Source organism: Lolium perenne, chromosome 1 (assembly GCF_019359855.2).
Source record: "Lolium perenne isolate Kyuss_39 chromosome 1, Kyuss_2.0, whole genome shotgun sequence".
NCBI classification, from domain to species: domain Eukaryota; kingdom Viridiplantae; phylum Streptophyta; class Magnoliopsida; order Poales; family Poaceae; genus Lolium; species Lolium perenne.
Genome location: NC_067244.2, coordinates 123949243 through 123975221, shown reverse-complemented (window position 1 = coordinate 123975221; position 25979 = coordinate 123949243).

The window sequence follows — 25979 nt, the reverse complement described above, 5'->3', positions numbered from 1 at the left end:
CGCGCTGGGTGATCTCCATCTGGCGCTTAGCAGCAGCCAGTTCTTCTGTTTGCTTGAGGAGGAGCTGGCGGTGCGCCTCCAAATCCGCCTCGATGGTGGTGGGGTCGGCGCCAGGCGTGAGCGGGGTGCTCAGTTTTGCCCGGACTTCGTCCAGCCGGGACGGTGGTGGTGGCGCCTTTGGGCCCGAGCCGGAGGCGTTGGGGTCGATGTTGCGCTCCAGGTTGGGGCCGCGGGTGTGCGGGTTCTTGATGGGGAGCTCCTCGCCAGCCATCATGACTTGCACGACGGCGGGGCTGGCACGAGCGCTGGTGCCGGCTCGCGGAGGAGGGCTTGCGCAGCGCAGCACCTGCCGCGGGTAGCGCGGCGGTGCGACGGTGGCGACGTAGACGTCGTGGCCGCCGAAGGAGATGACGCTGCCGCCGGCTGGGAAGGGCCGGTCAGCGAAGCAGCCAGCGTTGTCGCTGACGCAGTCGAGGGAGCCGAATCTCCAGATCAAGCCTGAAGCGACTCGCTCGCCGGTGGTGATGGTGAGGCCCATCCGGATGAAGACACCGGCCAAGGACGCTGAAGGCCCCACGGTGGGCGCCAAATGTCGTGGTATCGTCACGGCATATGCCATAGGGTGGCTAATCGAAGGTGGTTCCTGAGAGATCTCACGGCGGTATCCGGATGCGGGTATGGGGACGAGCGACACGGCGACGTACCCAGGTTCGAGGCCCTCCGATGGAGGTAACACCTCTACTCCTGCTATGAGTGTATATGATGATCACACAATACAATGGTGCTCCTAGAGCTGTGTCCGGCTGCTCCTGGGAGGCTAAGGGAGACGATGGTCTCTCTCACAGGGCAGCGCTAAGGGTGGAATGAAGTGAGAATGATCGATCCCCTGCACGAGAGGGGGTAGTGCGGCTTATATAGGCACCGGCACTTTACATATAAGACCCTATAGTCTACTGGCCGGCTTGGCCGGCTCCGGCTTCCGCTCCTTCCCGAGGCAGTGACGTCAGGAGCCGTTGAGGCCTCATGGCCTGTCCCATCCGGCTGCCCAGGTCAGCGGCATGGTGTGGAGGTGTCCCTGTCGCCATCAGCCACTGTAGCCAGTACGGCTCGACATAGACCATGATGGCCTGTCCGGCGCGTGGCACTATTGCTCCACAGTGCCCCGCGCTTTACGGAAGATGAAGTCAGCGTGGACTTTGGGAACCCGGATCACCAACCCGGTTCCTTCCAGTGCAAGACTCGCCAGCCTCGAGTCGGTCTGAGGTACAAACCCCCAGTCGGATATGGCTTGTAGAAGCCGGCCCAGCTACAGCATTGGCGGCCGTAACCAGGCCGACTAGGACCTAGAGCCAGCCGGCTTCCGGACCAGCCGGCCACGGCGCCAGCTGGCTGCTCCTCAGCCGGCCTTTGCCGCGAGCCGGCCAGTGGCCAGCCGGCTGCTCCGCGTCCATTGCCCTACTCGGGGTCTTCCCCCCGACACCGCGCCGGCCTATGGGGGCACGCCCTCGTGCGTCTCCTCCACTCCGTTTCGATCTCGTAATTTCTCATATTTTCCAAAAACAGCAAAAACATTGTTCAGAAAGTTAAACGCGGACGTTTTATTACCAGTACTGTTACCTATTCAAAGTCGAACTCTGCAGAACTGTCAATTTGACCTTTGATGAAAGCTTCCGGAGTCTCCACTCGAATAACATCAACATCTTCATTATAAGAATCTCCAGAGATATAATGCTTGAGTCTTTGTCCATTCACCACTTGTGTGGCATTAACTTGCAGAGAGCTAATTTTAATTGCTCCTGAACGATACACCTCCACAATGACATATGGTCCTTCCCATTTTGAGAGTAATTTCCCCGCAAAAAATCTGAGACGAGACCGATACAATAGGACTTTATCCCCAACATTAAATTCTCTTCTGATAATTCTTCTATCATGCCATTTCTTAACTTTCTCCTTAAAGAGTTTAGCATTTTCATAAGCTTCACTTCTCCATTCATCGAGAGAACTCGATTGTAGCAATCTCTTCTTACCGGCAAGTTTAGGATCTTTATTTAGTTCTCTTACAGCCCAATAAGCTTTGTGCCCTAGTTCTAAAGGTAAATGACAAGCTTTCCCATAAACCATTTTATAAGGTGACATCCCCATAGGATTTTTATAAGCAGTTCTATAAGCCCATAGTGCTTCCTTCAATTTACTAGCCCAATTCTTTCTAGATTTATTAACAGTCTTTTGCAAGATAGATTTAATCTCTCTATTTGTTAGTTCTACTTGCCCACTAGTTTGAGGATGATAAGCGGAAGAAATCTTATGATTAATACCATATTTAGCAAGAGTTTTTCTAAAACCACCATGAATAAAATGAGAACCTCCATCAGTCATAAGATATCTAGGAACTCCAAATCTAGGAAAAAATAATATCTAAAAGCATTCTTAAAGAGGTCTCACCATCAACACTTTTTGTGGTTATGGCTTCCACCCATTTAGTAACATAATCAACAACAACAAGTATATGAGTGTTACCTTCTGAAGAAGGGAAAGGTCCCATGAAGTCAAATCCCCAACAATCGAATGGTTCAATAACAAGAGTATAATTCATAGGCATTTCATTGCGTCTGGAGATATTACCAACCCTTTGACATTCATCACAGGATAAAATAAACTTTCTTGCATCTTTAAAGAGAGTTGGCCAATAGAAACCCGATTGTAGAATCTTTTGCGCGGTTCTGTCTCCGGCGTGATGTCCTCCATAAGCACTACCATGACATTTACTCAGTATCTCTTGTTGTTCATATTCGGGAACACATCTTCGCATAATACCATCCACTCCTTCTTTATATAAGTGTGGGTCATCCCAAAAATAATGCCTCAAGTCATAAAAGAATTTCCTCCTTTGCTAGGCTGAAAAGGTTGGAGGCAAATACTTGGAAACAATAAAGTTAGCATAATCAGCATACCAAGGACTGTCTCGCGAGCTCACCTTTATTACATCCAATTGTTCATTTGGAAAACTATCATTAACAGGAACATGATCATAAGCAATATTTTCCAATCTAGACAAATTATCAGCAGCAGGATTATCAGCACCTTTCCTATCTATAATATGCAAATCAAATTCTTGCAACAAAAGCACCCATCTAATAAGCCTTGGCTTAGCATCTTTCTTTTCCATAAGGTATCTAATTGCCGCATGATCAGTATGAATTGTAACTTTTGAATCAACAATATAAGGTCTAAACTTGTCACAAGCAAAGACTACAGCTAACAATTCCTTTTCAGTTGTAGCATAATTTCTTTGAGCAGCATCAAGAGTTTTACTAGCATAATGAATAACATTCAATTTTTTTATTTATTCGCTGTCCAAGAACAACACCTACAGCAAAATCACTAGCATCACACATAATTTCAAAAGGTAAATTCCAATCAGGAGGTTCAACTACAGGAGCAGTTGTTAAGGCTTTGTTTAGAGTTTCAAAAGCTTCCTTACAATCATCATCAAAAACAAAAGGTACATCTTTTTGAAGAAGATTAGTAAGAGGCTTTGAAATCTTAGAGAAATCATTAATAAATCTCCTATAAAACCCAGCATGACCAAGAACACTACGAATACCTTTAACATCCCTTGGATAGGGCATTTTCTCAATTGCTTCAACTTTAGCTCCATCAACTTCAATACCTCTCTCAGAAATTTTATGTCCCAATACAATTCCTTCATTAACCATAAAGTGGCATTTCTCCCAATTAAGAACAAGGTTAGTTTCTTCACATCTCTGCAAAACTTTATCAAGGTTTCGCAAGCAATTGTCAAAAGAATTCCCATAGACAGAAAAATCATCCATGAATACCTCTACAATCTTCTCACAAAAGCCATGAAAAATAGCAGACATGCATCTTTGAAAAGTAGCAGGAGCATTACATAAACCAAAAGGCATACGCCTATAAGCATAAGTTCCATAGGGACAAGTGAAAGTGGTTTTCTCTTGATCTTTAGTTTTAACAGCAATTTGTGAGAACCCAGAATAACCATCAAGAAAGCAAAAATGAGTATTTTTAGATAACCTTTCTAACATTTTATCAATAAAAGGTAAAGGGTAATGTCTCTCTTAGTAACTTTATTAACTTTTCGATAATCAATGCACATTCTATACCCTACAACTACTCTTTGAGGGATTAGCTCATCATTATCATTAGGCACAACAGTTATTCCTCCTTTCTTAGGAACACAATGCACAGGACTAACCCATCTACTATCAGCAATATGATATATAATACCAGCTTCAAGAAGTTGTAATACCTCATTCCTTACCATATCCTTCATCTTAGGAATTAGACGACGCTGATGTTCAACAACAGGCTTTGCATCATCTTCCATATTAATGGCATGTTGGCAAATAGAGGGAGAAATCCCCTTCAAGTCATCAAGAGTGTAGCCAATAGCTCCTCGGTGTTTCTTCAATATTTCCAATAACCTTTCTTCCTCAAACTCTGAAAGCTTAGAACTAATAATAATAGGATATATTTTCTTATCATCAATATGAGCATATTTAAGATTATCAGGCAATGTTTTTAAATCAAAAACAGGATCTTCCTTTGGTGGTGGCGTTGTACCTAGATCTTCAACCGGTAAATCATGCTTAAGAATAGGTTGCGAAGGAAAATTTCATCAAGCTCATTTCTTTCTTCCCTAAAGACTTCACTCTCACTATCCTCCAAATATTGCTGCAAAGGATTATTAGGAGCAATAGCAATAGATGCACACTGTTCAACTCTAAAATCATTATTAGGCAAATCAGCTTTATAAGGAGTTTTGGCAAATTTAGAGAAATTAAACCCATAAGATTCACCAGAAAATTTAGTCACAATTTTCTCTTTCTTGCAATCTATAACAGCTCCACAAGTATTTAGAAAAGGTCTACCAAAAATGATAGGACAAGACTTACTAGCAGCAGAACCAAGTACCAAAAAGTCAGCAGGATATTTAATCTTACCACATAGAACTTCCACATCTCGAACAATACCAATTGGAGAGATAGTTTCTCTATTAGCTAGCCGAATAACCACATCAATATCTTCAAGTTCACAAGAACCAATTTAATGCATGATTTCCGTGTAAAGCTCATAAGGAATAGCACTAATACTTGCACCAATATCGCATAAACCATAATAACAATGATCACCAATTCTAACAGAGAGCATAGGAACACTAGTTTTCCTAGACTTATTAGGATGCGAGATAATATTAGAAGCATCTTCACAGAAAATAATATGACCATCTTCTACATTTTCAGTCACCAGATCTTTAACTATTGCAATAGCAGGTTCAACCTTTATTTGCTCTTCAGGTTCTATAGGTTTCTTTGCACTTTTATTAACCGCACTATTTATAACAAAATACTCCTTCATTTTAGCAGGGAAAGGAGTTTTTTCAATATAAGCTTCAGGAAGAATATGATCAACAGTTTCAATTACAACACATTTATTTATAGATGAATCAATTTTATCTTTATACGGTTCATGATACTTATCAAAATTCTTCCTAGGCAATTCAAAATGAGAGGCAAAAGCTTTATAAAAATTTGCAACAACTTGAGAATCAAGGCCATAAGTAGCACTCATATTACGAAATTTATCAGTATCCATAAAAGTTTCAATGCATTCATAATCATAATTTATACCTGACTCTCTATCTTTGTCGTTCTCCCATCCTTCAGTATTCTCCTGAATCTGATCAAGAAGGTCCCTTTTAAACTCTTCTTCGTTGCGTGTAAATTATCCAGAACAAGAAGTATCCAGCAAGGTCTTATCTTGAAAAGAAAGTCTTGCATAGAAATTATCAATGATAATATTACCAGGAAGCTCATGAATGGGGCATTTGAGTATTAAAGACTTCAATCTCCCCCATGCTTGGGCAATACTCTCTCCATCATGAGGCCAGAAATTATATATGCGGTTCCGGTCTTTGTGAATTTCACTTGGAGGATAGAACTTAGAATAAAATAGAGGCACAATATCCTTCCAATCAAGAGAATCCCCATTCTTCAGCAATTTATACCAATGCGCCGCTTTACCAGACAGCGATATAGAGAATAGTTTCTTCCTAACTTCATCCATAGCAATACCTGCACACTTGAATAAACCGCATAATTCATGTAAGAACAGTAAATGATCTCCAGGATGGACAGTTCCATCCCCTTCATAGCGGTTATCCACAACACGTTCAATAATTTTCATAGGTATTTTGTATGGAACCTCTTTCTCACCTGGTGCCTCATCCACTACCTTTGCAGTAGTAGTAGATTTTCCAAATAGAAATTCAAGAGAAGATCTCTCCATAATGAATTATAGCAGCAGGCAGAAATAAAATCAGCACGTACAGAAAAAGTTTCCCTTACCAATTCCACTTACCAATAGCGCTTCACTCCCCGGCAACGGCGCCAGAAAATAGTCGTGATGACCCACAAGTATAGGGGTGTATCGTAGTACTTTCGATAAATAAGAGTGTCGAACCCAACGAGGAGCAGAAGGTGTTGACAAGCAGTTTTGATGAAGGATTCACTGTAAATGCTCACAGACAAGTATTCAGGGGGTTTTGATATAGCAGATAAACAAAGTACGAGTAAGTAAAATGCGAGAGAAATAATTGCAGCGAATGGCCCAATCCTTTTTAGCACAAAGGACAAGCCGGTTTGTTTACTTATAATGACCAAACGTTCTTGAGGACACACGGGAATTTAGTCTAGTGCTTTCGCTTCATATAGCTGATTAATCTTCATTGTTTTGATAAGTGTTGTGTGGGTGAACCTATGCTAATGCACGGCCCTTCCTAGGACTAATACATACTTGTGATTATACCCCTTGCAAGCATCCGCAACTACAAGAAAGTAATTAAGATAAATCTAACCACAGCCTTAAACTCTGAGATCCTGCTATCCCTCCTGCATCGATATACCAACGGGGGTTCAGGTTTCTGTCACTTCGGCAACCCCGCAATTGGCAAACGAATACAAGATGTATTCCCCTAGGCCCATAAAGTTGAAGTGTCATGTAGTCGACGTTCACATGACACCACTAGAAGAATAACACCACAACTTAAATATCAAACCATTGAATATTACCCAACATAATTCACTACTAACATTTAGACTTCACCCATGTCCTCAAGAACTAAACGAACTACTCATGAGACATCATATGGAACATAATCAGAGGTGATATGATGATGAATAACAATCTGAACATAAACCTTGGTTCAATAGTTTCACTCAATAGCATCAATAACAAGTAGTAATCAATACCGGGAGAGTTTCCCCTATTAAACAATCAAAATTCAAACCCTAGATGTTACAGCGGTGACGAGGTGCAGCGGTGGAGATGGCGGTGATGATGATGAAGATGATGGTGATGATGATCCCAATGATGTCCAGCTCGATTACGGTGACGATGGCGTCGATTTCCCCCTCCGGGAGGGAATTTCCCCGGCAGATTTCAGCCTGCCGGAGAGCTCTTTTCTCTCTGGTGTTTTCCGCCCCGCGGAGGCGGCTGTGACTCTTCGCGACTATCCTCTGGAGCTTAGGTTTTCGGGATGAAGAAGTACGCGAAGGAGAGGCGGCCAAGGGGCTGTGGGCCCCCTCCCCACAAGGCGGCGTGGCCAGGCCTGGGCCCGCACCGGCCTATGGGGGGGGCCATGGCGGCCCTCCTCGGCTCCTCCTTTTGGCTAGCTTCGTCTTCTGGAAAAATAAGATTTTCCGTGTAATTTCCGTCAATTGTTGGTCTTCCGAAATATTGCATTCTGACGGTGCTTTTTCCAGCAGAATCCTGACTCCGGTGCGCGATTCTCCAATAATCATGAAACATGCAAAATAGATGAAATAACATAAGTATCGTCTCTAAATATGAAATATATCAATGAATAACAATAAATTATGATATAAAATAGTGATGCAAAATGGACGTATCAGCTACCTCTTACGAAGAATTCGGCATCGAGTCAAAGTAATTCGTCCATCATCTCTTCAGCTACAGGGGTCACAGCATCGTTGATTTTGTCAATGTTCCTCCTCCTCTTAGTTAGTTTGGCTTGACATTTGGCGACAATCTTGGTCATGTCTAACTTCGGATAGCAGATCTGCAACATAATCATGGGAAACCTAGCCCCGGCAGTCAGTTGAGCTCTCACAAACTCATGGATCCGAGGAGCATCCCGAAATTTATTCATCAAGGCAGGAAGGGTTTTCGGCTGGGAGTTTCGAGGAAACATGGTATTTAAATCAGAAACAGCGTCCTCGAGCAGAAGTCGAGGAAATCGCGAACTTGACCTGCGCGATCCTGAAATCTGACGATTTGTCAGGTACGTTCCGGTGTGGCTCAAAAGTTAGAACCATGCTCCAGTGCAAGCTTGAGAAGCACATTGGACCTAGCTTCAACATCTTGATCTTCAGCAGCAGTATTCAAAAAAGAACCTAGACGCCGGAAGTATTAGCGAGAGATAGAAAACAAGAAGGAGAAAAAATTGAATATGGTCAAACTCAGGAAGTGTACCTGCCATATCCAAGCTGGAATCATTCATCAGTCGAAGCATATAATCTTCTCCTGCAGTAGCCTTTGTAGCCTCAGTAACCGCGGCTTCCTTTAGCGCTAAGGCCTCCTGAGCCTGTTGAAGGGCAAGTTTTTCCTTCTCAGAGGATCTTCGAGACTGCTCCATTATTACGAGAGTTTGTTTCTTCATCGACTGAAGCTGCTGTCGAAGTTCGTTCAAATCTTCCATCTGACCAGCACTCGAAGAACTTTTGATAAACTCGTTAACGAGAGTTTTTCTCGAGTAGGATGTGGCTGGTAGCGCGTCCGAAGGACGAGGCACCACGGTATAGTTGTCAAAAATTAACTGGAGAGGAAAAATGTCGACATCAATAACTTGGCAAGATAGCTTTTCATTGATTCATTCAGATGTTTACTTGGGAAATACAAAAGAGGGTTCCTAGTGAACCAATGGTTAGTTGTCAACTAAGATACTACGGCGATAGTGGCAAAAGAAACAGAACAAAACAAAAGACAAGGACAAGACGGTCTACTTGACCTCCGACTTTGTTGAGCTAGGAGAAGGAGATGGTTTGCACCCAAGGAAGGAGAGGATCTTCTTCGAGTTTGGCTTAGCAGCTTTAATCAAAGATTGCCACTTCTTCGTCTCCATCTTCTTGACGTCGCCAACCTTCGTCCAGTCGACATCTTGTTGGCTTTCGGCAACCAAAGCAATGGTGCCTTCCACGCCAATCTTTAAGCCCTCTTGCCGGATACCTAGCCCAAGATCTTCTTCAGGGATGAAGTGCTTGGCCAGTGCAGCGAAGGTGTCGGGTTGTTCTTTCTTCGCGAAGAAGTAGGGGAACAGCCGAGAAAATGCTGACTTGGAATCAGCAATGCTTTGGCGCACTTCGTCTCCATGGATTTCAAGAAGTGAAAGCGCGTCCAGAAGGCGATCATCTTCAGGATTCTCAAGATCAAAATCTTGGTGCATTTTCCCTGCTGAAACAAAATTCGAGTTGTGAACAAATGCATAAGCAAGGCAAGGGTTTATGAAGGATCAAGAGGATTGAAGCACTTGCTAACAAAGCGCCGATTTTGCGACTCCAAGCGAGCACTGATTTCTTCTTCACGAGCAGTTTGTCGGGTTATGTTCTCGCTCAAGGAATTATCTGCGTCATGAAGTCTTTTTCGAAGACCCTCGACAGCAGCAGCGTCTGACTCAGCCTTCTCGCGAGCTTTTTCGCTTTGCTCCAACTTGAGGGCAAGAGCATCAGCGCGCTTATTAGCCTCAGAAATGGCCTCTAGAAAAATAAAGGACGACAAATGTTATGACAAAATAGAAGAAGGGAATTTACTCAATGAAAATAAGCAAGCAAAAAATACCTTCCAGTTTATTAGCATGGTCACGGTACCCGATGAATTGGGTGCCAAGACGAATAAATTCCTTCATCAAAGGTTGAAAAGGATAAGGGAGGAGAAAAATCAACATAGGAAACAAAAGTTCGACAGCAAAAAATAAAAACAAAGGAGGGCTGAAAATGTTGACAAATTCGAGAAAGATGGATGAAAGGAGCCCTTACATCGTCCATATGAGGAGTCGCCGAGCTACCAGTCAAAAGAGTAGATTCTTTGCCCAGTTCAACCCTCGCCTTCTTCGGTGACGGGGCACGGGGGCTCTCGACAGGAGTTGGATGTCCTACGACTTGTTGAGGAGGCGAGTTTTCGTCCGTCATAGGGCGGGACTCGAAGATCACTAATGTACGAGACGTACTCGTTAGAGCAGTCACGTTAACAGGAGGATCCTCTTCCTCGTCGCCACGAGCGTAAAGAAAGAATATAAAGAACGATTCACAGGCAAAAAAACATTAGGTGCATAAAAAGTTGGCAGTGATAAAAGACTTACGAGCTGATAAGGGCATCATCATAAGGATTGAAAGTTGTCCCCTCTTCTTCGGGAATAGCTTCTTCAGCAGGAGATTTGCCGGCTTTGGAGGTGCTGGAGTCTGCGACTTCATCCCTTTTTCTTTTGTTCATTGGAGAAACAGCAGTAGGGAGAGAGTGCATAGACTCGGAGGCCTCAGATTCAACTTCTCTTTCAGAGGAAGCCGCAGATTTATGAGAACCCGCGACTTCACTCTCAGGGCGAGAAGTGCCTGGTTATCGTCGGTGACGACGGTTCGTTCCTCGACTTCCCCGCCTTCAGGAAGGGGAGGAAGAGAAGGTAGAACTTGATGTTTCTACAAGGACAAGATATGTCGACAATAAGTTATACCAGAGAAGTCAGCAAATAGTAGTCGACAACTGTTAAAAACTCAGAAGGGTCAAAATAGTTTACCTTGGGGAGGGCGTTGGCACCGCTATATGGTTCCACGCGACAAGAGGATGGAATGGCATCCTTCTTGCTCAACGACAAAATCTTGCGAACAAGCTTCTCCAAATCTTTGACTGATAGATCCTTGGAGAAGCGGTCCACGTCTTTGGCGCCAGCATACATCCAAAGGGGTTCTTGCGAGCCTGAAGAGGCTGCACCCTTATTCTAAGGAAGTACGCGGTAATTTGAATAACCGACAGCTCTTTGCCACGGCTATTCTGGAGTTCGTGAATGCGCTTCATTAGCGCATATGTCACCTTTTTCTCTTCATTAGAAGCTTCAGCGTCCCAAGAATGACGAGGAAAGATTTTCTCGCCACCATCAAAAGGAGCGACATTGTATTCCTGCGCGTCACTGTGTTCTTCATGGATATACAGCCATCTTTTGCGCCAACCTTGAACAGAGTCAGGGAACTTGACATCGAAGTATTCGACATCTGGGCGAACACATATAACTACACCACCTACATTATAGGCGGTGGTGTGGGAGCTGTTGCGGCGGACAAGGAATATGCGTTTCCACAGGCCCCAGTTGGGAGGGGTCCCTAGAAAGCATTCGCAAAGGATGATAAAGATCGAGATGTGAAGGATGGAATTGGGGGTGAGATGATGGAGTTGCAAGCCGTAAACAAAGAGCAACCCACGAAGAAATTCGTGGATTGGACTGGCTAAGCCGCGGATGAGATGGTCGACAAAGGTTACCCGATATCCAATGCGCGGCGTGGGGTAGCTTTCCTCGCCGGGGAAGATCAGCGTCTTCTCCTGCTTCATAAATCCGAGCTTCTTGAGCAGGTTCACGTCTTGATTGGAGATCCTAGATCTCTCCCACTCGGAAAGCTGCAGATCTTCAGTCGCCATGGGAGAGGTGTGCTTGATGAGCCTCGACCACGGTGGCATCAACAATGGCGGACGCGAGAGTGGGAGTGTGGTTGAGCTCAGGAGGCTTTGTTTGCAATGGAGGATTTTGGGAGAAAGAGCAAAGATACGGCGCAACGAAGGGGATAACGGAGGAGAAAGATGATCCTTTATAGAAATTTTGCGAATCGACGCACCGTTGGATGCACCAATAATGGACTAGATGTTCTACACGTGGCTTACAAGGGTAAAAAGGTATTTTCAAGGGGACGGAACTGGACAGGCGCTACAGTGCGCGTGCCAGAAAAAGATGAGGACGTGTGCCCCCCACTTGCGCAACGTGTCAAACTGCCACAGATTTTGGGTCCACCAGTCAGTGGCAGGACAGAACTCGTTCTTAACGGATATAGGGGTCATGGCCAACGTCAGCACTGATGTCACTCTAACAGAGGAAATTCTCGACAACGATGATATGACTATCGGTGATAAAGTTAAGTGATGATAATTTCGAGAGCCTTTGGTCAAATACAAGTTTTTGATCAAATGCTCGGGGGCTACTTTTGAAAAAGGAAATTTCGAGTATGGCAAAATAGAAATGGCGAGAGCCTATGATCAAATACAGGCATTTGTCCATAGCCTCGGGGGCTACTCCCATCGGGAGCGCTGGTCGCGCACCCGAGAAAAACAAAAGAACTCAAGTATGATGCCAATATAGCGACAAAAGACGTTAAAGTGTTGAGCCTACAACCAAGTACAAGTCCTTGGCTGTAGCCTCGGGGGCTACTCCCATCGGGAATGCTGTTCGCGTGCCCGATGAAATTATAAAGAGTATAATGAGCATATTTCGAGTTATACAAATAACTCTTCATATACTCCCATCGGGAAGGCAAGATAAGTCATCCGTTGACTCGATAAAATGTGCTATTCCAACAGCCGAAAAAGCACTCGACAATATATTCTCAGAGCGCCTCAGTCGCGAATAATCTCTGAATGCCGCAAAACTCTTCGAAGGTAAGTCCCCGGATCCGTCCTGAGTGGCGTGGCACCGTCTCTAACGTCAGTTTGCTACTTTTTTTCGTATAAACAGATACTAAGAAAAATCCTAACGGGCGCGTTAGGTACCCGATAAAACATGACTGGAACTCGACAGATGGTAAGACCTTAAGCGGCACATGTCGAGTTACGCCAGTATCCCGAGATCATGTCGAGGGACGTGATCTTGAAGTAGGTTTTTGCGGATTGCCACTAGTACCTAATCCGTCAGATGAACTAGCCCCAATTACCATTATCCCTGTACAATAGATGACTTTTATGTAAAGATGTGTGATGACTCAAAAAATTTATATGATGATTATAAAGTTGGTGATTTTCCCTGATTCTTCGATTCAAGCAAAATCTCGGGGGCTACTGACATAGGCATCCCCAATGGGCCTGCCGAAGATGGTACCCGGGGTTTACTGAAGGCCCGCAGGTCAAAGAATATGAAGTTCGGAAGCCCAATTAGTTGTTAAGGAAAGATAGAGTTGTATTAGGAAATATGGAGATTTGTAACTTTACGGGTTGAACTCAGAGAGTCTCCCGGAATCTGTAATCTTGTGTAACACGGTACCCTCGGCTCCGCCTCTTATATAAGGGGGAGTCGAGGGACAAAGAGAGGATCGAATCCATTGTCAACATAACCCTAATTTCTTAATCGTCGAGTATTTTTCGGCTGAAACATTCGAGATCTACTTGCCCTCTACTTCCAACTAAACCCTAGTCTACAATCCGTAGGCATTGATAAGTTAATCCCTTGTCAGTGACCCTTAAAAAGAGAGAGAAAAATGTATAAGCTTACGTGCAATGTAATTTTAATTTCTTGAGTCGTAGATACGTATGTCGTACAATAAACAATACACTTGGCGAAGCATAAGGAAATACCCTCAAAGTTTTCCTTCAAATTCACTCAAAATCTCCAAACTCGATTTTGCACATACCATGTACATATGAATGCTTTCATCTCGGTACCCTTCGGCAATGCATGTCAGTTAGAGGAACTAGGATATGCCTATGTTTGATGTGTCTTTGTTTGTGATGGCTCTATGCATGGTGGATGTTCGTAACCTTCAACCAATCATAAAATCCACTCAGAACAATCTTATGTATAGGGTCGTTACTCATGAGTCAATTTATGTGAGTTTCTTCGAGTAGAGGCTTTGAAGTTTTCTGTCTAAAATCAAATATGAGGGTGTTCTGTTTGACCAGGTACCTCCGAGGTGATTCTTGATTGGAACTACCTGGAATTCAAAACTTTGAGACAAAATAATTGTTATTCGAATAAGTGCCTCCGAGCTTTTGTGTATTCACTTATAGGCGAAAACCATTTTTTGTTGGTTTGTTTTATTCACACCGAGATTTTGATGTGGGGCCTCCAAGATCTAGCTTCGTCACTCATGAGCTAAATGCATGGTACCGTTTAACCATATGGTACTAGCGTGCTATTTATTTTTTCTTTGATGGTCATATTTATACCTTAGCCTATAAATAGCCACCGGCCCCAAGTCATAAGTAGGATTTTTTTGAGAGGTTCCGTGAGAGACGAGAGAAGTTATGTGTACCATACCCTTTTGCTCTACCTACAATACACCTAGATCTACACTCCCACTCCATTTCGAGAGATATAAGCTGCTTTAGAAGCCAACTTGTTTGTGATATCTTTGCTAGGGTTTTAAGATCCAAGTAAATATCCTTGTGTTGTTATTTGATGGAGGGTGCGTGTGTGTGCCTCCTAGCCATCTAGAGGGTCACTTGGAAACCTTTGAAATACTTTATGAAGGCGCCAAGAGATTTTGAATGCCAGCGATAGCCTAGTTTGTCTCAAGATCCCTTATTAGAGGTTGGACATGGACTAAGTGTCCTAGCTAAAGGAGAAGTAGTTTGGTATCCTGAAAATTCAAAAAAACATGTACCGAATTTACATTACTAATTTTTTTTATTGTAGTTTATGCTATTCTCAGCTCCTTTTCAATATACTATGTTGCCTTACACCCACCCCACTTAAGTTGGGGGCACAAGGAAACTTCTTCGTGTTTTGCAAGCATTACTTGAAGATGGTGAATGATTCTTTAGGCTATCATTGTATTTGATGAACAAACCCAAGTCATATTTGTAGGGAAGAGCTGCTTGCTACATCACTCTACGCTTAGAGTCGAACGAGTTGGTATACACATAGTTTGTTTCCATAACTAGCTATGAAAATAAATTGAGTCGCATCTTTGCTCCCTACATTATAACATTGTTACTTGAGACCTTTGAGGCGATCAAGGACCAAAAGTACTTGATTTCCAATAACCATATTTAGTACAAGCCTCAAAAGGAGAGTGCTATTAAGGAGAAATTCCAAGAAAAAAAAAACTCAAGGACAATGTCCAAAGATCAAGTTAACTAATTATGCTAGGAATGATAATTTGTTCCACCTCCTTCCATGCTAATACAAAAATGCATGCGTTGAGAGAAGCATGGTCTCATCATCTGAAATGAAGTGAAATGACTAAGGTAATGGATTCCTTCCAACAATTTATTAGAATAAGTGCAAATTTGTTACATATCTATGTAAGATAACATCTCAAAGCACAACTTTATCAAAGAAGAAGAGCTAGTGCTCAAGGAAGAAGAGCTCAAGATTTCAAGTAAGGCAAATGAGCTAGCCAAACAAGATAGTGGTGATGAAGGTCATGCTCATGTGCAAAGCTCACAGGAGAACCCTAGTGTTTTCCAAGGATGTTGATGTTGAAGCTATCATTGATGATGTACTTTCAACTCACTAAAATTAGTTAATAGCTTTAGGGGATAACTTGAAAGAGATATAAACTTTGGGGCATAAACTTGATCACATTTCGCTCTTAGGAATTCAAATAACGTACATGTCTGGTACCTCTGAATTTAACCATTTAGTAATACACCTGGCTAGTTCATTTTATCTATAACAATCATATTTCTACCTTTGTTTATATATAGCCATCAACCCCAAAAGTAGGAATAGTAATTATTGGAGAGGTTTTCTGAGAGAAGAGAGTTTTCCTTAACCATAGGCTTTGCTCTACCTCTAATACACCTAGATATAAAACTCCACTCCGATATTGTGAGATCTAAGGTGGTTCTCTAGAAGCCAACTTTTATGCGAGATCTTTGTGAGGGTTTCAATATCCAAGTGACTATCCTTGTGTTCTTACTTCTTGTAGGGTATGCTCTTCCTAGTTGGCTAGTGAGTCACTTGGAAATATTCTTTGCACTTTTTGAAGGAGTGCTGGCGCGTGACAGGGCTTGCAACGGTGCCAGAAAGTAGCTTCTTGTGACGGTAAAGCACACGTCCGTTGGGAACCCCAAGAGGAAGGTGTGATGCGTACGAACAAGTTTTCCTCGAAGAAACCAAGGTTTATCGAACCAGTAGGAGATGAAGGCCACGTGAAGGTTGTTGGTGAAGGAGTGTAGTGCGGCGCAACACCAGGGATTCCGGCGCCAACATGGAACCTGCACAACACAATCAAGATACTTTGCCCCAACTTAACAGTGAAGTTGTCAATATCACCGGCTTGCTGTAAACAAAGGATTAAACGTATGGTGTGGAGAATGATGTTTGCTTGCAAAGAAAAACAGAGAACAATGATTGCGGTAGGTTGTATTTCAGATGTAAAAGAATGGACCGGGGTCCACAGTTCACTAGTGGTGTCTCTCCAATAAGATAAATAACATGTTGGGTGAACAAATTACAGTTGGGCAATTGAAAAATAGAGAGGGCATAACAATGCACATACATATCATGATGACTACTATGAGATTTACTTAGAGCATTACGACAAAGAACATAGACCGCTATCCAGCATGCATCTATGCCTAAAAAGGCCACCTTCGAGTTAGCATCTGCACCCCTTCAAGTATTAAGTTGCAAACAACAAAAAATTGCATTAAGTACTATGCGTAATGTAAACAATACAAATATCCTTAGACAAAGCATTGATGTTTTATCCCTAGTGGCAACAGCACATCCACAACCTTAGAACTTTCTGTCACTGTCCCAGATTCAATGGAGGCATGAACCCACTATCTAGCATAAATACTCCCTCTTGGAGTTACAAGTATCAACTTGGCCAGAGCCTCTACTAGCAACGGAGAGCATGCAAGATCATAAACAACACATATATGATAGATCGATAATCAACTTGACATAGTATTCCATATTCATCGGATCCCAACAAACACAACATGTAGCATTACAAATAGATGATCTTGATCATGATAAGCATCTCACAAGATCTAAACATGATAGCACAAGAGGAGAAGACAACTATCTAGCTACTGCTATGGACCCATAGTCCAAGGATGAACTACTCACGCATCAGTCCGGAGGTGGGCATGGTGATGTAGAGCCCTCCGGTGATGATTCCCCTCTCCGGCAGGGTGCCGGAGGCGATCTTCAGAATCCCCTGAGATGGGATTGACGGCGGCGGCGTCTCAGTAACTTTTCTCGTATCGTGGCTCTCGGTACTAGGGTTTTCGCGACGGAAGGATTATATAGGCGAAGGGGCAGAGTCGGGGGACGCCCGAGGGGCCCACCCCATATGGCGGCGCGGCCAGGGGTGGGGCCACGCTTCCCTATGGTGTGGCCGCCTCGTGGCCCCTCTTCGTCTCTTCTTCGGTGTTCTGGAAGACTCCGTGGAAAATAAGACCGTGGGCTTTTGTTTCGTCCAATTCCGAGAATATTTCCTGTGTAGGATTTCTGAAACCAAAAACAGCAGAAAACAGGAACTGGCGCTTCGGCATCTTGTTAATAGGTTAGTGCCAGAAAATGCATAAAAATGATATAAAGTGTATATAAAACATGTGAGTATTGTCATAAAACTAGCATGGAACATAGGAAATTATAGATACGTTTGAGACGTATCAAGAATCCCCAAGCTTAGTTCCTACTCGCCCTCGAGTAGGTAAACGATAAAAAGGATAATTTCTGAAGTGACATGCTACCATCATAATCTTGATCAATACTATTGTAAAGCATATGAGATGAATGAAGTGATTCAAAGCAATGGTCTATAGTTTGTTAACAAATAGATAATGCCTAAACAACTGAATCATATAGCAAAGACTTTTCATGAATAGTACTTTCAAGACGAGCATCAACAAGTCTTGCATAAGAGTTAACTCATAAAGCAATAGATTCTTAATAGAAGGTTTTGGAGCAACACAAAGGAAGATTTAAGTTTCAGCAGTTGCTTTCAACTTTCAACATGTATATTCTCTTTTGGATAATTGTCAACACAAAGTAATATGATGAGTGCAAATAAGCAAGTATGTAAGAATCAATGCACACAGTTGACACAAGTGTTTGCTTCTAAGATAGAAAAAAGTAGGTAAACTGGCTCAACATAAAGTAAAAGAAAGAACCTTCGCAGAGGAAAGCAGGGATTACTCATGTGCTAGAGCTTTTTATTTTGAAAACATGGAAACAATTTTGTCAACGGTAGTAATAATTCATATGTGTTATACATAAAACCTCCTATAAGTTGCAAGCCTCATGCATCGAATACTAATAGTGCCCGCTCCTTGTCCTAATTAGCTCGGATTTCCATGGATTATCATTGCATTACATATGTTTCAACCAAGTGTCACAAAGGGGTACCTCTATGCCACCTGTACAAAGATCCAAGGAGATAGATCACATTTGATCTCTCAATTTTGATAGATCTCAACTTGAGGACATCCATACCGGGACAACATAGAAAACAAATAATGGACTCCTCTTTTATGCTTTAAGAATTCAACAACAAATAATATTCTCATAAGAGATTTGAGGATTAATGTCCAAGCTGAAACTTCCACCATGATACATGGCTTTGGTTGGCGGCCCAAAGTTCTTCTCTAACAATATGCATACTAAAACCATTTAACTCATGGAAAATCTCCCTTACTTCAGACAAGACGAACATGCATAGCAACTCACATGATATTCAACAAAGGTGTGACAGGTTGATGGCGTCCCCAGAAACATGGTTACCGCTCAACAAGCAACTTATAAGAACTAAGATACATAAGCAACATATTCTTTACTACAATAGTTTTTTAGGCTACTTTCCCATGAGCTATGTATTGCAAAGACAAGGAATGAATTTCTTAAAGGTAGCACGCAAGCAATTTACTTTGGAATGGCAGAAAAATACCACATAGTAGGTAGTTGTGGTGGACACAAATGACATAGGTTTTGGGTCAAGGTTTTGGATGCACGAGAAGCATTCCTCTCAGTACAAGGCTTTGGCTAGCAAGGTTGTTTGAAGAAAACACAAGTATGAACCGGTACAGCAAAACTTACATAAGAACATATTACAAGCATTATAAGACTCTACATTGTCTTCCTTGTTGCTCAAACACTTTTACCAGAAAATATCTAGACTTTAGAGAGACCAATCATGCAAATCAAATTTCAACAAGCTCTACGGTAGTTCTCCACTAATAGGTTTAACCACATGATGCAAGAGCTTAAACATGATCTACTTGAGAGCTCAAAACAGTTGCCAAGTATCAAATTATTCAAGACAACATACCAATTACCACATGAAGCATTTTCTGTTTCCAACTAAATAGCAATAAATGCAGTAGCTTTCAACTTTCGCCATGAACATTAGAAGTAAAACGAAGAACACCAGTGTTCAATATGAAAAAGTGGAGCGTGTCTTTCTCCCACACAAGGAATTCTAGGATCCGAATTTATTCAAACACAAACAAAAATAAAAGCACACATACGCTCCAAGTAAAGCACATAAGATGTGACGGAATAAAAATATAGTTTCACTAGAGGTGACCTGATAAGTTGTTGATGAAAAAGGGGATGCCTTGGGAATCCCCAAGATTAGATGCTTGAGTCTTCTTGAAATATGCAGGGATGAACCACGGGGGCATACCCAAGCTTAGACTTTTCACTCTTCTTGATCATATTATATCATCCTCCTCTCTTGATCCTTGAAAACTTCCTTCACACCAAACTCAAAACAATCTCATTAGAGGGTTAGTGCATAATCAAGAATTCACATGTTCAGCGAAGACACAATCATTCCCAACATTTCTGGACATTGCCCAAGGCTACTGAAATTTAATGGAGCAAAGAAATCCACTCAAACACAGTAAAAGAGGCAATGTGAAATAAAAGGCAGAATCTGTCAAAACAGAATAGTCCGTAAAGATGAATTTTGTCGAGGCACTTAACATGCTCAGATGAAGAAGCTCAAATTGAATGAAAGTTGCGTACATATCTGAGGATTACTCATGAATTTTTACAGAATTTGTAGATTCTCCTACAGAGATAACAGCTCAAATTCGTGACAGCTAAAAATCTGTTTCTGCGCAGAAATCCAAATCTAGTATCAACTCTCTATCAAAGACTTTACTTGGCACAACAATGCAATAAAGTAAAAAATACAAAGGTATTTCTACAGTAGTAACAAGAACCTTGACTCAAATATAAAACAAAAATTTCAGAAATAAAATAATGGGTTGTCTCCCATAAGCGCTTTTCTTTAACGCCTTTCAGCTAGGCGCAGAAAGTGTAAATCAAGTAACATCAAGAGAAGAAGCATCAACATCATAATTTTTCCTAATAATAGAATCAAAAGGAAACTTCATTCTCTTTCTAGGGAAGTTTTCCATACCTTTCTTAAGAGGGAATTGATATTTAATATTTCCTTCTTTCATATCAATAATAGCACCAACAGTTCGAAGAAAGGGTCTTCACAAAACAATAGGACAAGATGCATTGCATTCAATATCCAAAACAACAAAATCAACGGGGACAAGGTTATTGTTAACTGTAATGTGAACATTGTCAATTCTCCCCAAAGGTTTCTTTATAGAATTATCAGCAAGATTAACATCCAAATAACAATATTTCAATGGTGGCAAGTCAAGCATATCATAAAGTTTCTTAGGCATAACAGAAATACTTGCACCAAGATCACATAAAGCATTACAATCAAAATCATTGACCTTCATCTTAATGATGGGCTCCCAACCATCTTCCAACTTCCTAGGAATAGAAGCTTTAAGTTTTAATTCCTCTTCTCTAGCTTTTATGAGAGCATTTGTAATATGTTTTGTAAAGGCCAAGTTTATAGCACTAGCATTAGGACTTCTAGCAAGTTTTTGCAAGAACTTAATAACTTTAGAGATATGACAATTATCAAAATCAAAACCATTATGATCTAAAGCAATGGGATCATTGTCCCCAATACTCTGAAAAAATTCAGCACTTTTATCACAAACAGTTTCAGCAGTTTCAGGCAATTTTGCATGCTTTGTATTAGAAGTAGAAACATTGCCAACACCAATTATTTTACCATTGATAGTAGGAGGTTTAGCAACATGCGAAGCATCAACATTACTAGTGGTGGTAATAGTCCAAACTTTAGCTACATTATTCTCTTTAGCAAGTTTTTCTTCTCTTTCCCACCTAGCATGCAATTCAGCCATCATTCTAATATTATCATTAATTTGAACTTGGATAGCGTTTGCTGTAGAAAATGACTTAATATATTTAGTTTCATTAGGCATAACTTTCAGTTTTAAAAGATCAACATCAGCAGCAAGACTATCAACCTTAGAAGCAAGAACATCAATTTTACCAAGCTTTTCATCAACAGATTTGTTGAAAGCGGTTTGTGTACTAATAAATTCTTTAAGCATGACTTCAAGACCAGAGGGTACACTCCTACTATTGTTGTAAGAATTACCATAAGAATTACCATAACCATTACTATTATTAGAAGGATATGGCCTATAGTTGTTACCAAAATTATTCGTATAAGCATTGTTGTTGAAATTATTATTTTTAATGAAGTTCACATCAACATGCTCTTCTTGAGCAACCAATGAAGCTAAAGGAACATTATTAGGATCAACATGAGATCTACCATTAACAAGAATAGACATAATAACATCAATCTTATCACTCAAGGAGGAGGTTTCTTCAACAGAATTTACCTTCTTACCTTGAGGAGTCCTTTCAGTGTGCCATTCAGAGTAGTTGATCATCATATCATCAAGAAGCTTTGTTGTAGCACCCAAAGTGATGGACATAAAAGTACCTCCAGCAGCTGAATCCAATAGGTTCCTTTAAGAAAAATTTAATCCTGCATAAAAGGTATGGATGATCATCCAAGTAGTTAGTCCATGGGTAGGGCAATTCTTTACCAAAGATTTCATTCTTTCCCATGCTTGGGCAACATGTTCATTATCCAATTGCTTAAAATTCATAATGCTACTTCTCAAAGATATAATTTTAGCAGGAGGATAATATCTTCCAATGAAAACATCTTTACATTTAGTCCATGAATCAATACTATTCTTAGGCAAAGATAGCAACCAATCTTCAGCTCTTCCTCTTAAGGAGAAAGGAAACAATTTAAGTTTTATAATGTCCCCATCTACATCCTCATACTTTTGCATTTCACAAAGTTCAACAAAATTATTAAGATGGATAGCAGCATCATCGGTATTAACACCAGAAAATTGCTCTCTCATAACAAGATTTAGTAAAGCAGGTTTAATTTCATAAAATTATGCTGTAGTAGCAGGTGGAGCAATATGAGTGAATATGAAATCATTATTATTGGTGCTAGTGAAGTCACACAACTTAGTGTTCTCAGGAGTATTCATTTTAACAATAATAAAAATAAGTAAAGCAAACCGAATTAAGTAAAGTAAAACAAGTAACTAATTTTTTTGTGTTTTTGATATAAAGAAAGCAAACAAGACGGAAAATAAAATAAAGCAAGACAATAAACAAAGTAAAGAGATTGGGTGCGAGAGACTCCCCTTGCAGCGTGTCTTGATCTCCACGGCAACGGCGCCAGAAAAGTAGCTGCTGGCGCGTGACAGGGCTTGCAACGGTGCCAGAAAGTAGCTTCTTGTGACGGTAAAGGACACGTCCGTTGGGAACCCCAAGAGGAAGGTGTGATGCATACATCAGCAAGTTTTCCCTCGGTAAGAAACCAAGGTTTATCGAACCAGTAGGAGATGAAGGCCACGTGAAGGTTGTTGGTGAATGAGTGTAGTTCTGCGCAACACCAGGGATTCTGGCGCCAACGTGGAACCTGCACAACACAATCAAGATACTTTGCCCCAACTTAACAGTGAGGTTGTCAATCTCACCGGCTTGCTGTAAACAAAGGATTAAACGTATGGTGTCGAGAATGATGTTTTCTTGCAAAGAACAACAAAGAACAATGATTGCAGTAGGTTGTATTTCAGATGTAAAAGAATGGACCGGGGTCCACAGTTCACTAGTGGTGTCTCTCCAATAAGATAAATAACATGTTGGGTGAACAAATTACAGTTGGGCAATTGACAAATAGAGAGGGCATAACAATGCACATACATATCATGATGACTACTATGAGATTTACTTAGGGCATTACGACAAAGAACATAGACCGCTATCCAGCATGCATCTATGCCTAAAAAGTCCACCTTCGGGTTACCATCCGCACCCCTTCCAGTATTAAGTTGAAAACAACAGACAATTGCATTAAGTACTATGCGTAATGTAAACAATACAAATATCCTTAGACAAAGCATTGATGTTTAATCCCTAGTGGAAATAGCACATCCACAACCTTAGAACTTTCTGTCACTGTCCCAGGTTCAATGGAGGCATGAACCCACTATCTAGCATAAATACTCCCTCTTGGAGTTACAAGTATCAACTTGGCCAGAGCCTCTACTAGCAACGGAGAGCATGCAAGATCATAAGCAACACATATATGATAGATCGATAATCAACTTGACATAGTATTCCATATTCATCGGATCCCAACAAACACAACATGTAGCATTACAAATAGATGATCTTGATCATGATAAGCAGCTCACAAGATCTAAACATGATAGCACAAGAGGAGAAGACAACTATCTAGCTACTGCTATGGACCCATAGTCCAAGGATGAACTACTCATGCATCAGTCCGGAGGCGGGCATGGTGATGTAGAGCCCTGCGGTGATGATTCCCCTCTCCGACAGGGTGCCGGAGGCGATCTTTAGAATCCCCCGAGATGGGATTGACGGCGGCGGCGTCTCAGTAACTTTTCTCGTATCGTGGCTCTCGATACTAGGGTTTTCGCGACGGAAGGATTATATAGGCGAAGGGGCAGAGTCGGGGGACGCCCGAGGGGCCCACCCCATATAGCGGCGCGGCCAGGGGTGGGGCCGCACCCCTTATGGTGTGGCCGCCTCGTGGCCCCTCTTCGTCTCCTCTTCGGTGTTCTGGAAGACTCCATGGAAAATAAGACCGTGGACTTTTGTTTCGTCCAATTCCGAGAATATTTCCTGTGTAGGATTTCTGAAACCAAAAACTGCAGAAAACAGGAACTGGCGCTTCGGCATCTTGTTAATAGGTTAGTGCCGGAAAATGCATAAAAATGATATAAAGTGTATATAAAACATGTGAGTATTGTCATAAAACTAGCATAGAACATAAGAAATTATAGATACGTTTGAGACGTATCAAGGAGTCAAGAGTTTTTAAAGTATGGTGATCACCTACATCATGTGACTATCCCTTCGTGGTAATTGGGCATGGATGAAGTGTCCTAGATCATGCTAAAGTAGGTTAGTGTTTGTGATAAAGGACATAGTGTCCTAGCCAACAAGGAAACATGATGGGATCAACTATATATTTGAACCTCGGGATACATCCTCGTATTTGCAATACCTTTACCTTCTTGCAACATACTTTTCTACAAAGTTTACTATAGATTTACATGCATAGGGTGTTTTAGGCTACCATAGAAAAAGGTATAAAATTGCTAGCTTCCACTAAGATGTTTGATCATAACTTATTTAGGCTCCCTATAGTTGACATGCGCGATCTTTCAATCTTTACTATTTTTTTAAACTCAAGACTTGGTACTAAGCATTCTCTGCCTCTAGCAAACTATACCAACACATCCTTGTTCCTTACTATTTTTAGGTGGCAAGGACTCCAACAAAGATTCATACGTTTTGATACAAACTGAATAATCAGGATATCAAGCATACGAGGAGGATTTGAATAGACTAGTTTCTCCCCTGATTCTAGGGAAGTGTAGCATCGTAAATTTCTCCAAATGAAACACTATCAAGCAAAATTAACAATATTTTTTTTGGAGTTACACTAAGCAAACATACTAGAGGTGGAACAAATAAATAAAGGGGACCACTCAAAGATAACAATATTTTCCCAAAGTACAAGTCCTTTGTGGGATAATAGCTTCATTGGAGACGCTGCAATATGAGGTCCAAATGGTCACAGAGACCTTTCCTTATTATCTTTTTTCTTTAGAAAATAAATCCAAGGACAACAACTAATGCTAGACTTGGAGATGATCTCAGATTTTAAATACTTCCTAGAGAAGATCCACAATCTTTGTTGTTCCCTGGCAACTTTAATCTTTTAGGGCTTCCCAAAACTTCAAGGATAACAATCTTGGTGAAGAACTTAGAGAAGGGGGCTCAAGATTTAGCTTGGCAAACTATAGATCTGTGAATTCTATTTATTTTCACTCACTTGGATGCAATACTGGTCCTTTGGTGGAGAAGTATTCGAGATATAAAAGGTAAACAATGGTGTGGAACTTATACCTAAAAGTTAGGATCATTTAGGAAAGAGAGAGAGGGGTATATATATGTCCTATAAATTTGATTTTCATCCTTCTTGTGAGTAGAATGAGCCTCTGGAGCTCCACAAACTCCGATCCAGATCTAGAATTCCATAGACTTGGAGCATTGATGCATTTCCAGATGAGTTCAAAGGGTGTCTAGTTGAAGTTTTGGATGTCGAGAAGCACAACCCGAAACCTCTAGGGAATTACATACATCAAAATTTTGGAATAATTTTTGGTGTTCGATCGGGCGTGAGTTCTGGACAACCTAGATCCTATCCGGTAAATCCAGGGAAATTCTTAAATACACAAAGAGTGTAACACAAGGATTGCGAGCCTAGCTTTTCCATTGGAAATTCATAAATAACATGGTGTCTTTGGTTGTGTTTTAGTCATTAACCCACACTCCTTAAGTTTCACTCGTTCATGTTAATAGTAAAAAATGCCTAAGACTCGAACACAAGAAACTAGTGCATAAATTTAAGAATCCGTCTTATTTCCCTTTTGTTGTATGGGTTGTCTCCAACCACCTTCCTTAGACCTCCAGGGGACTAAATTTCTGTTTTTATACATTACAATAA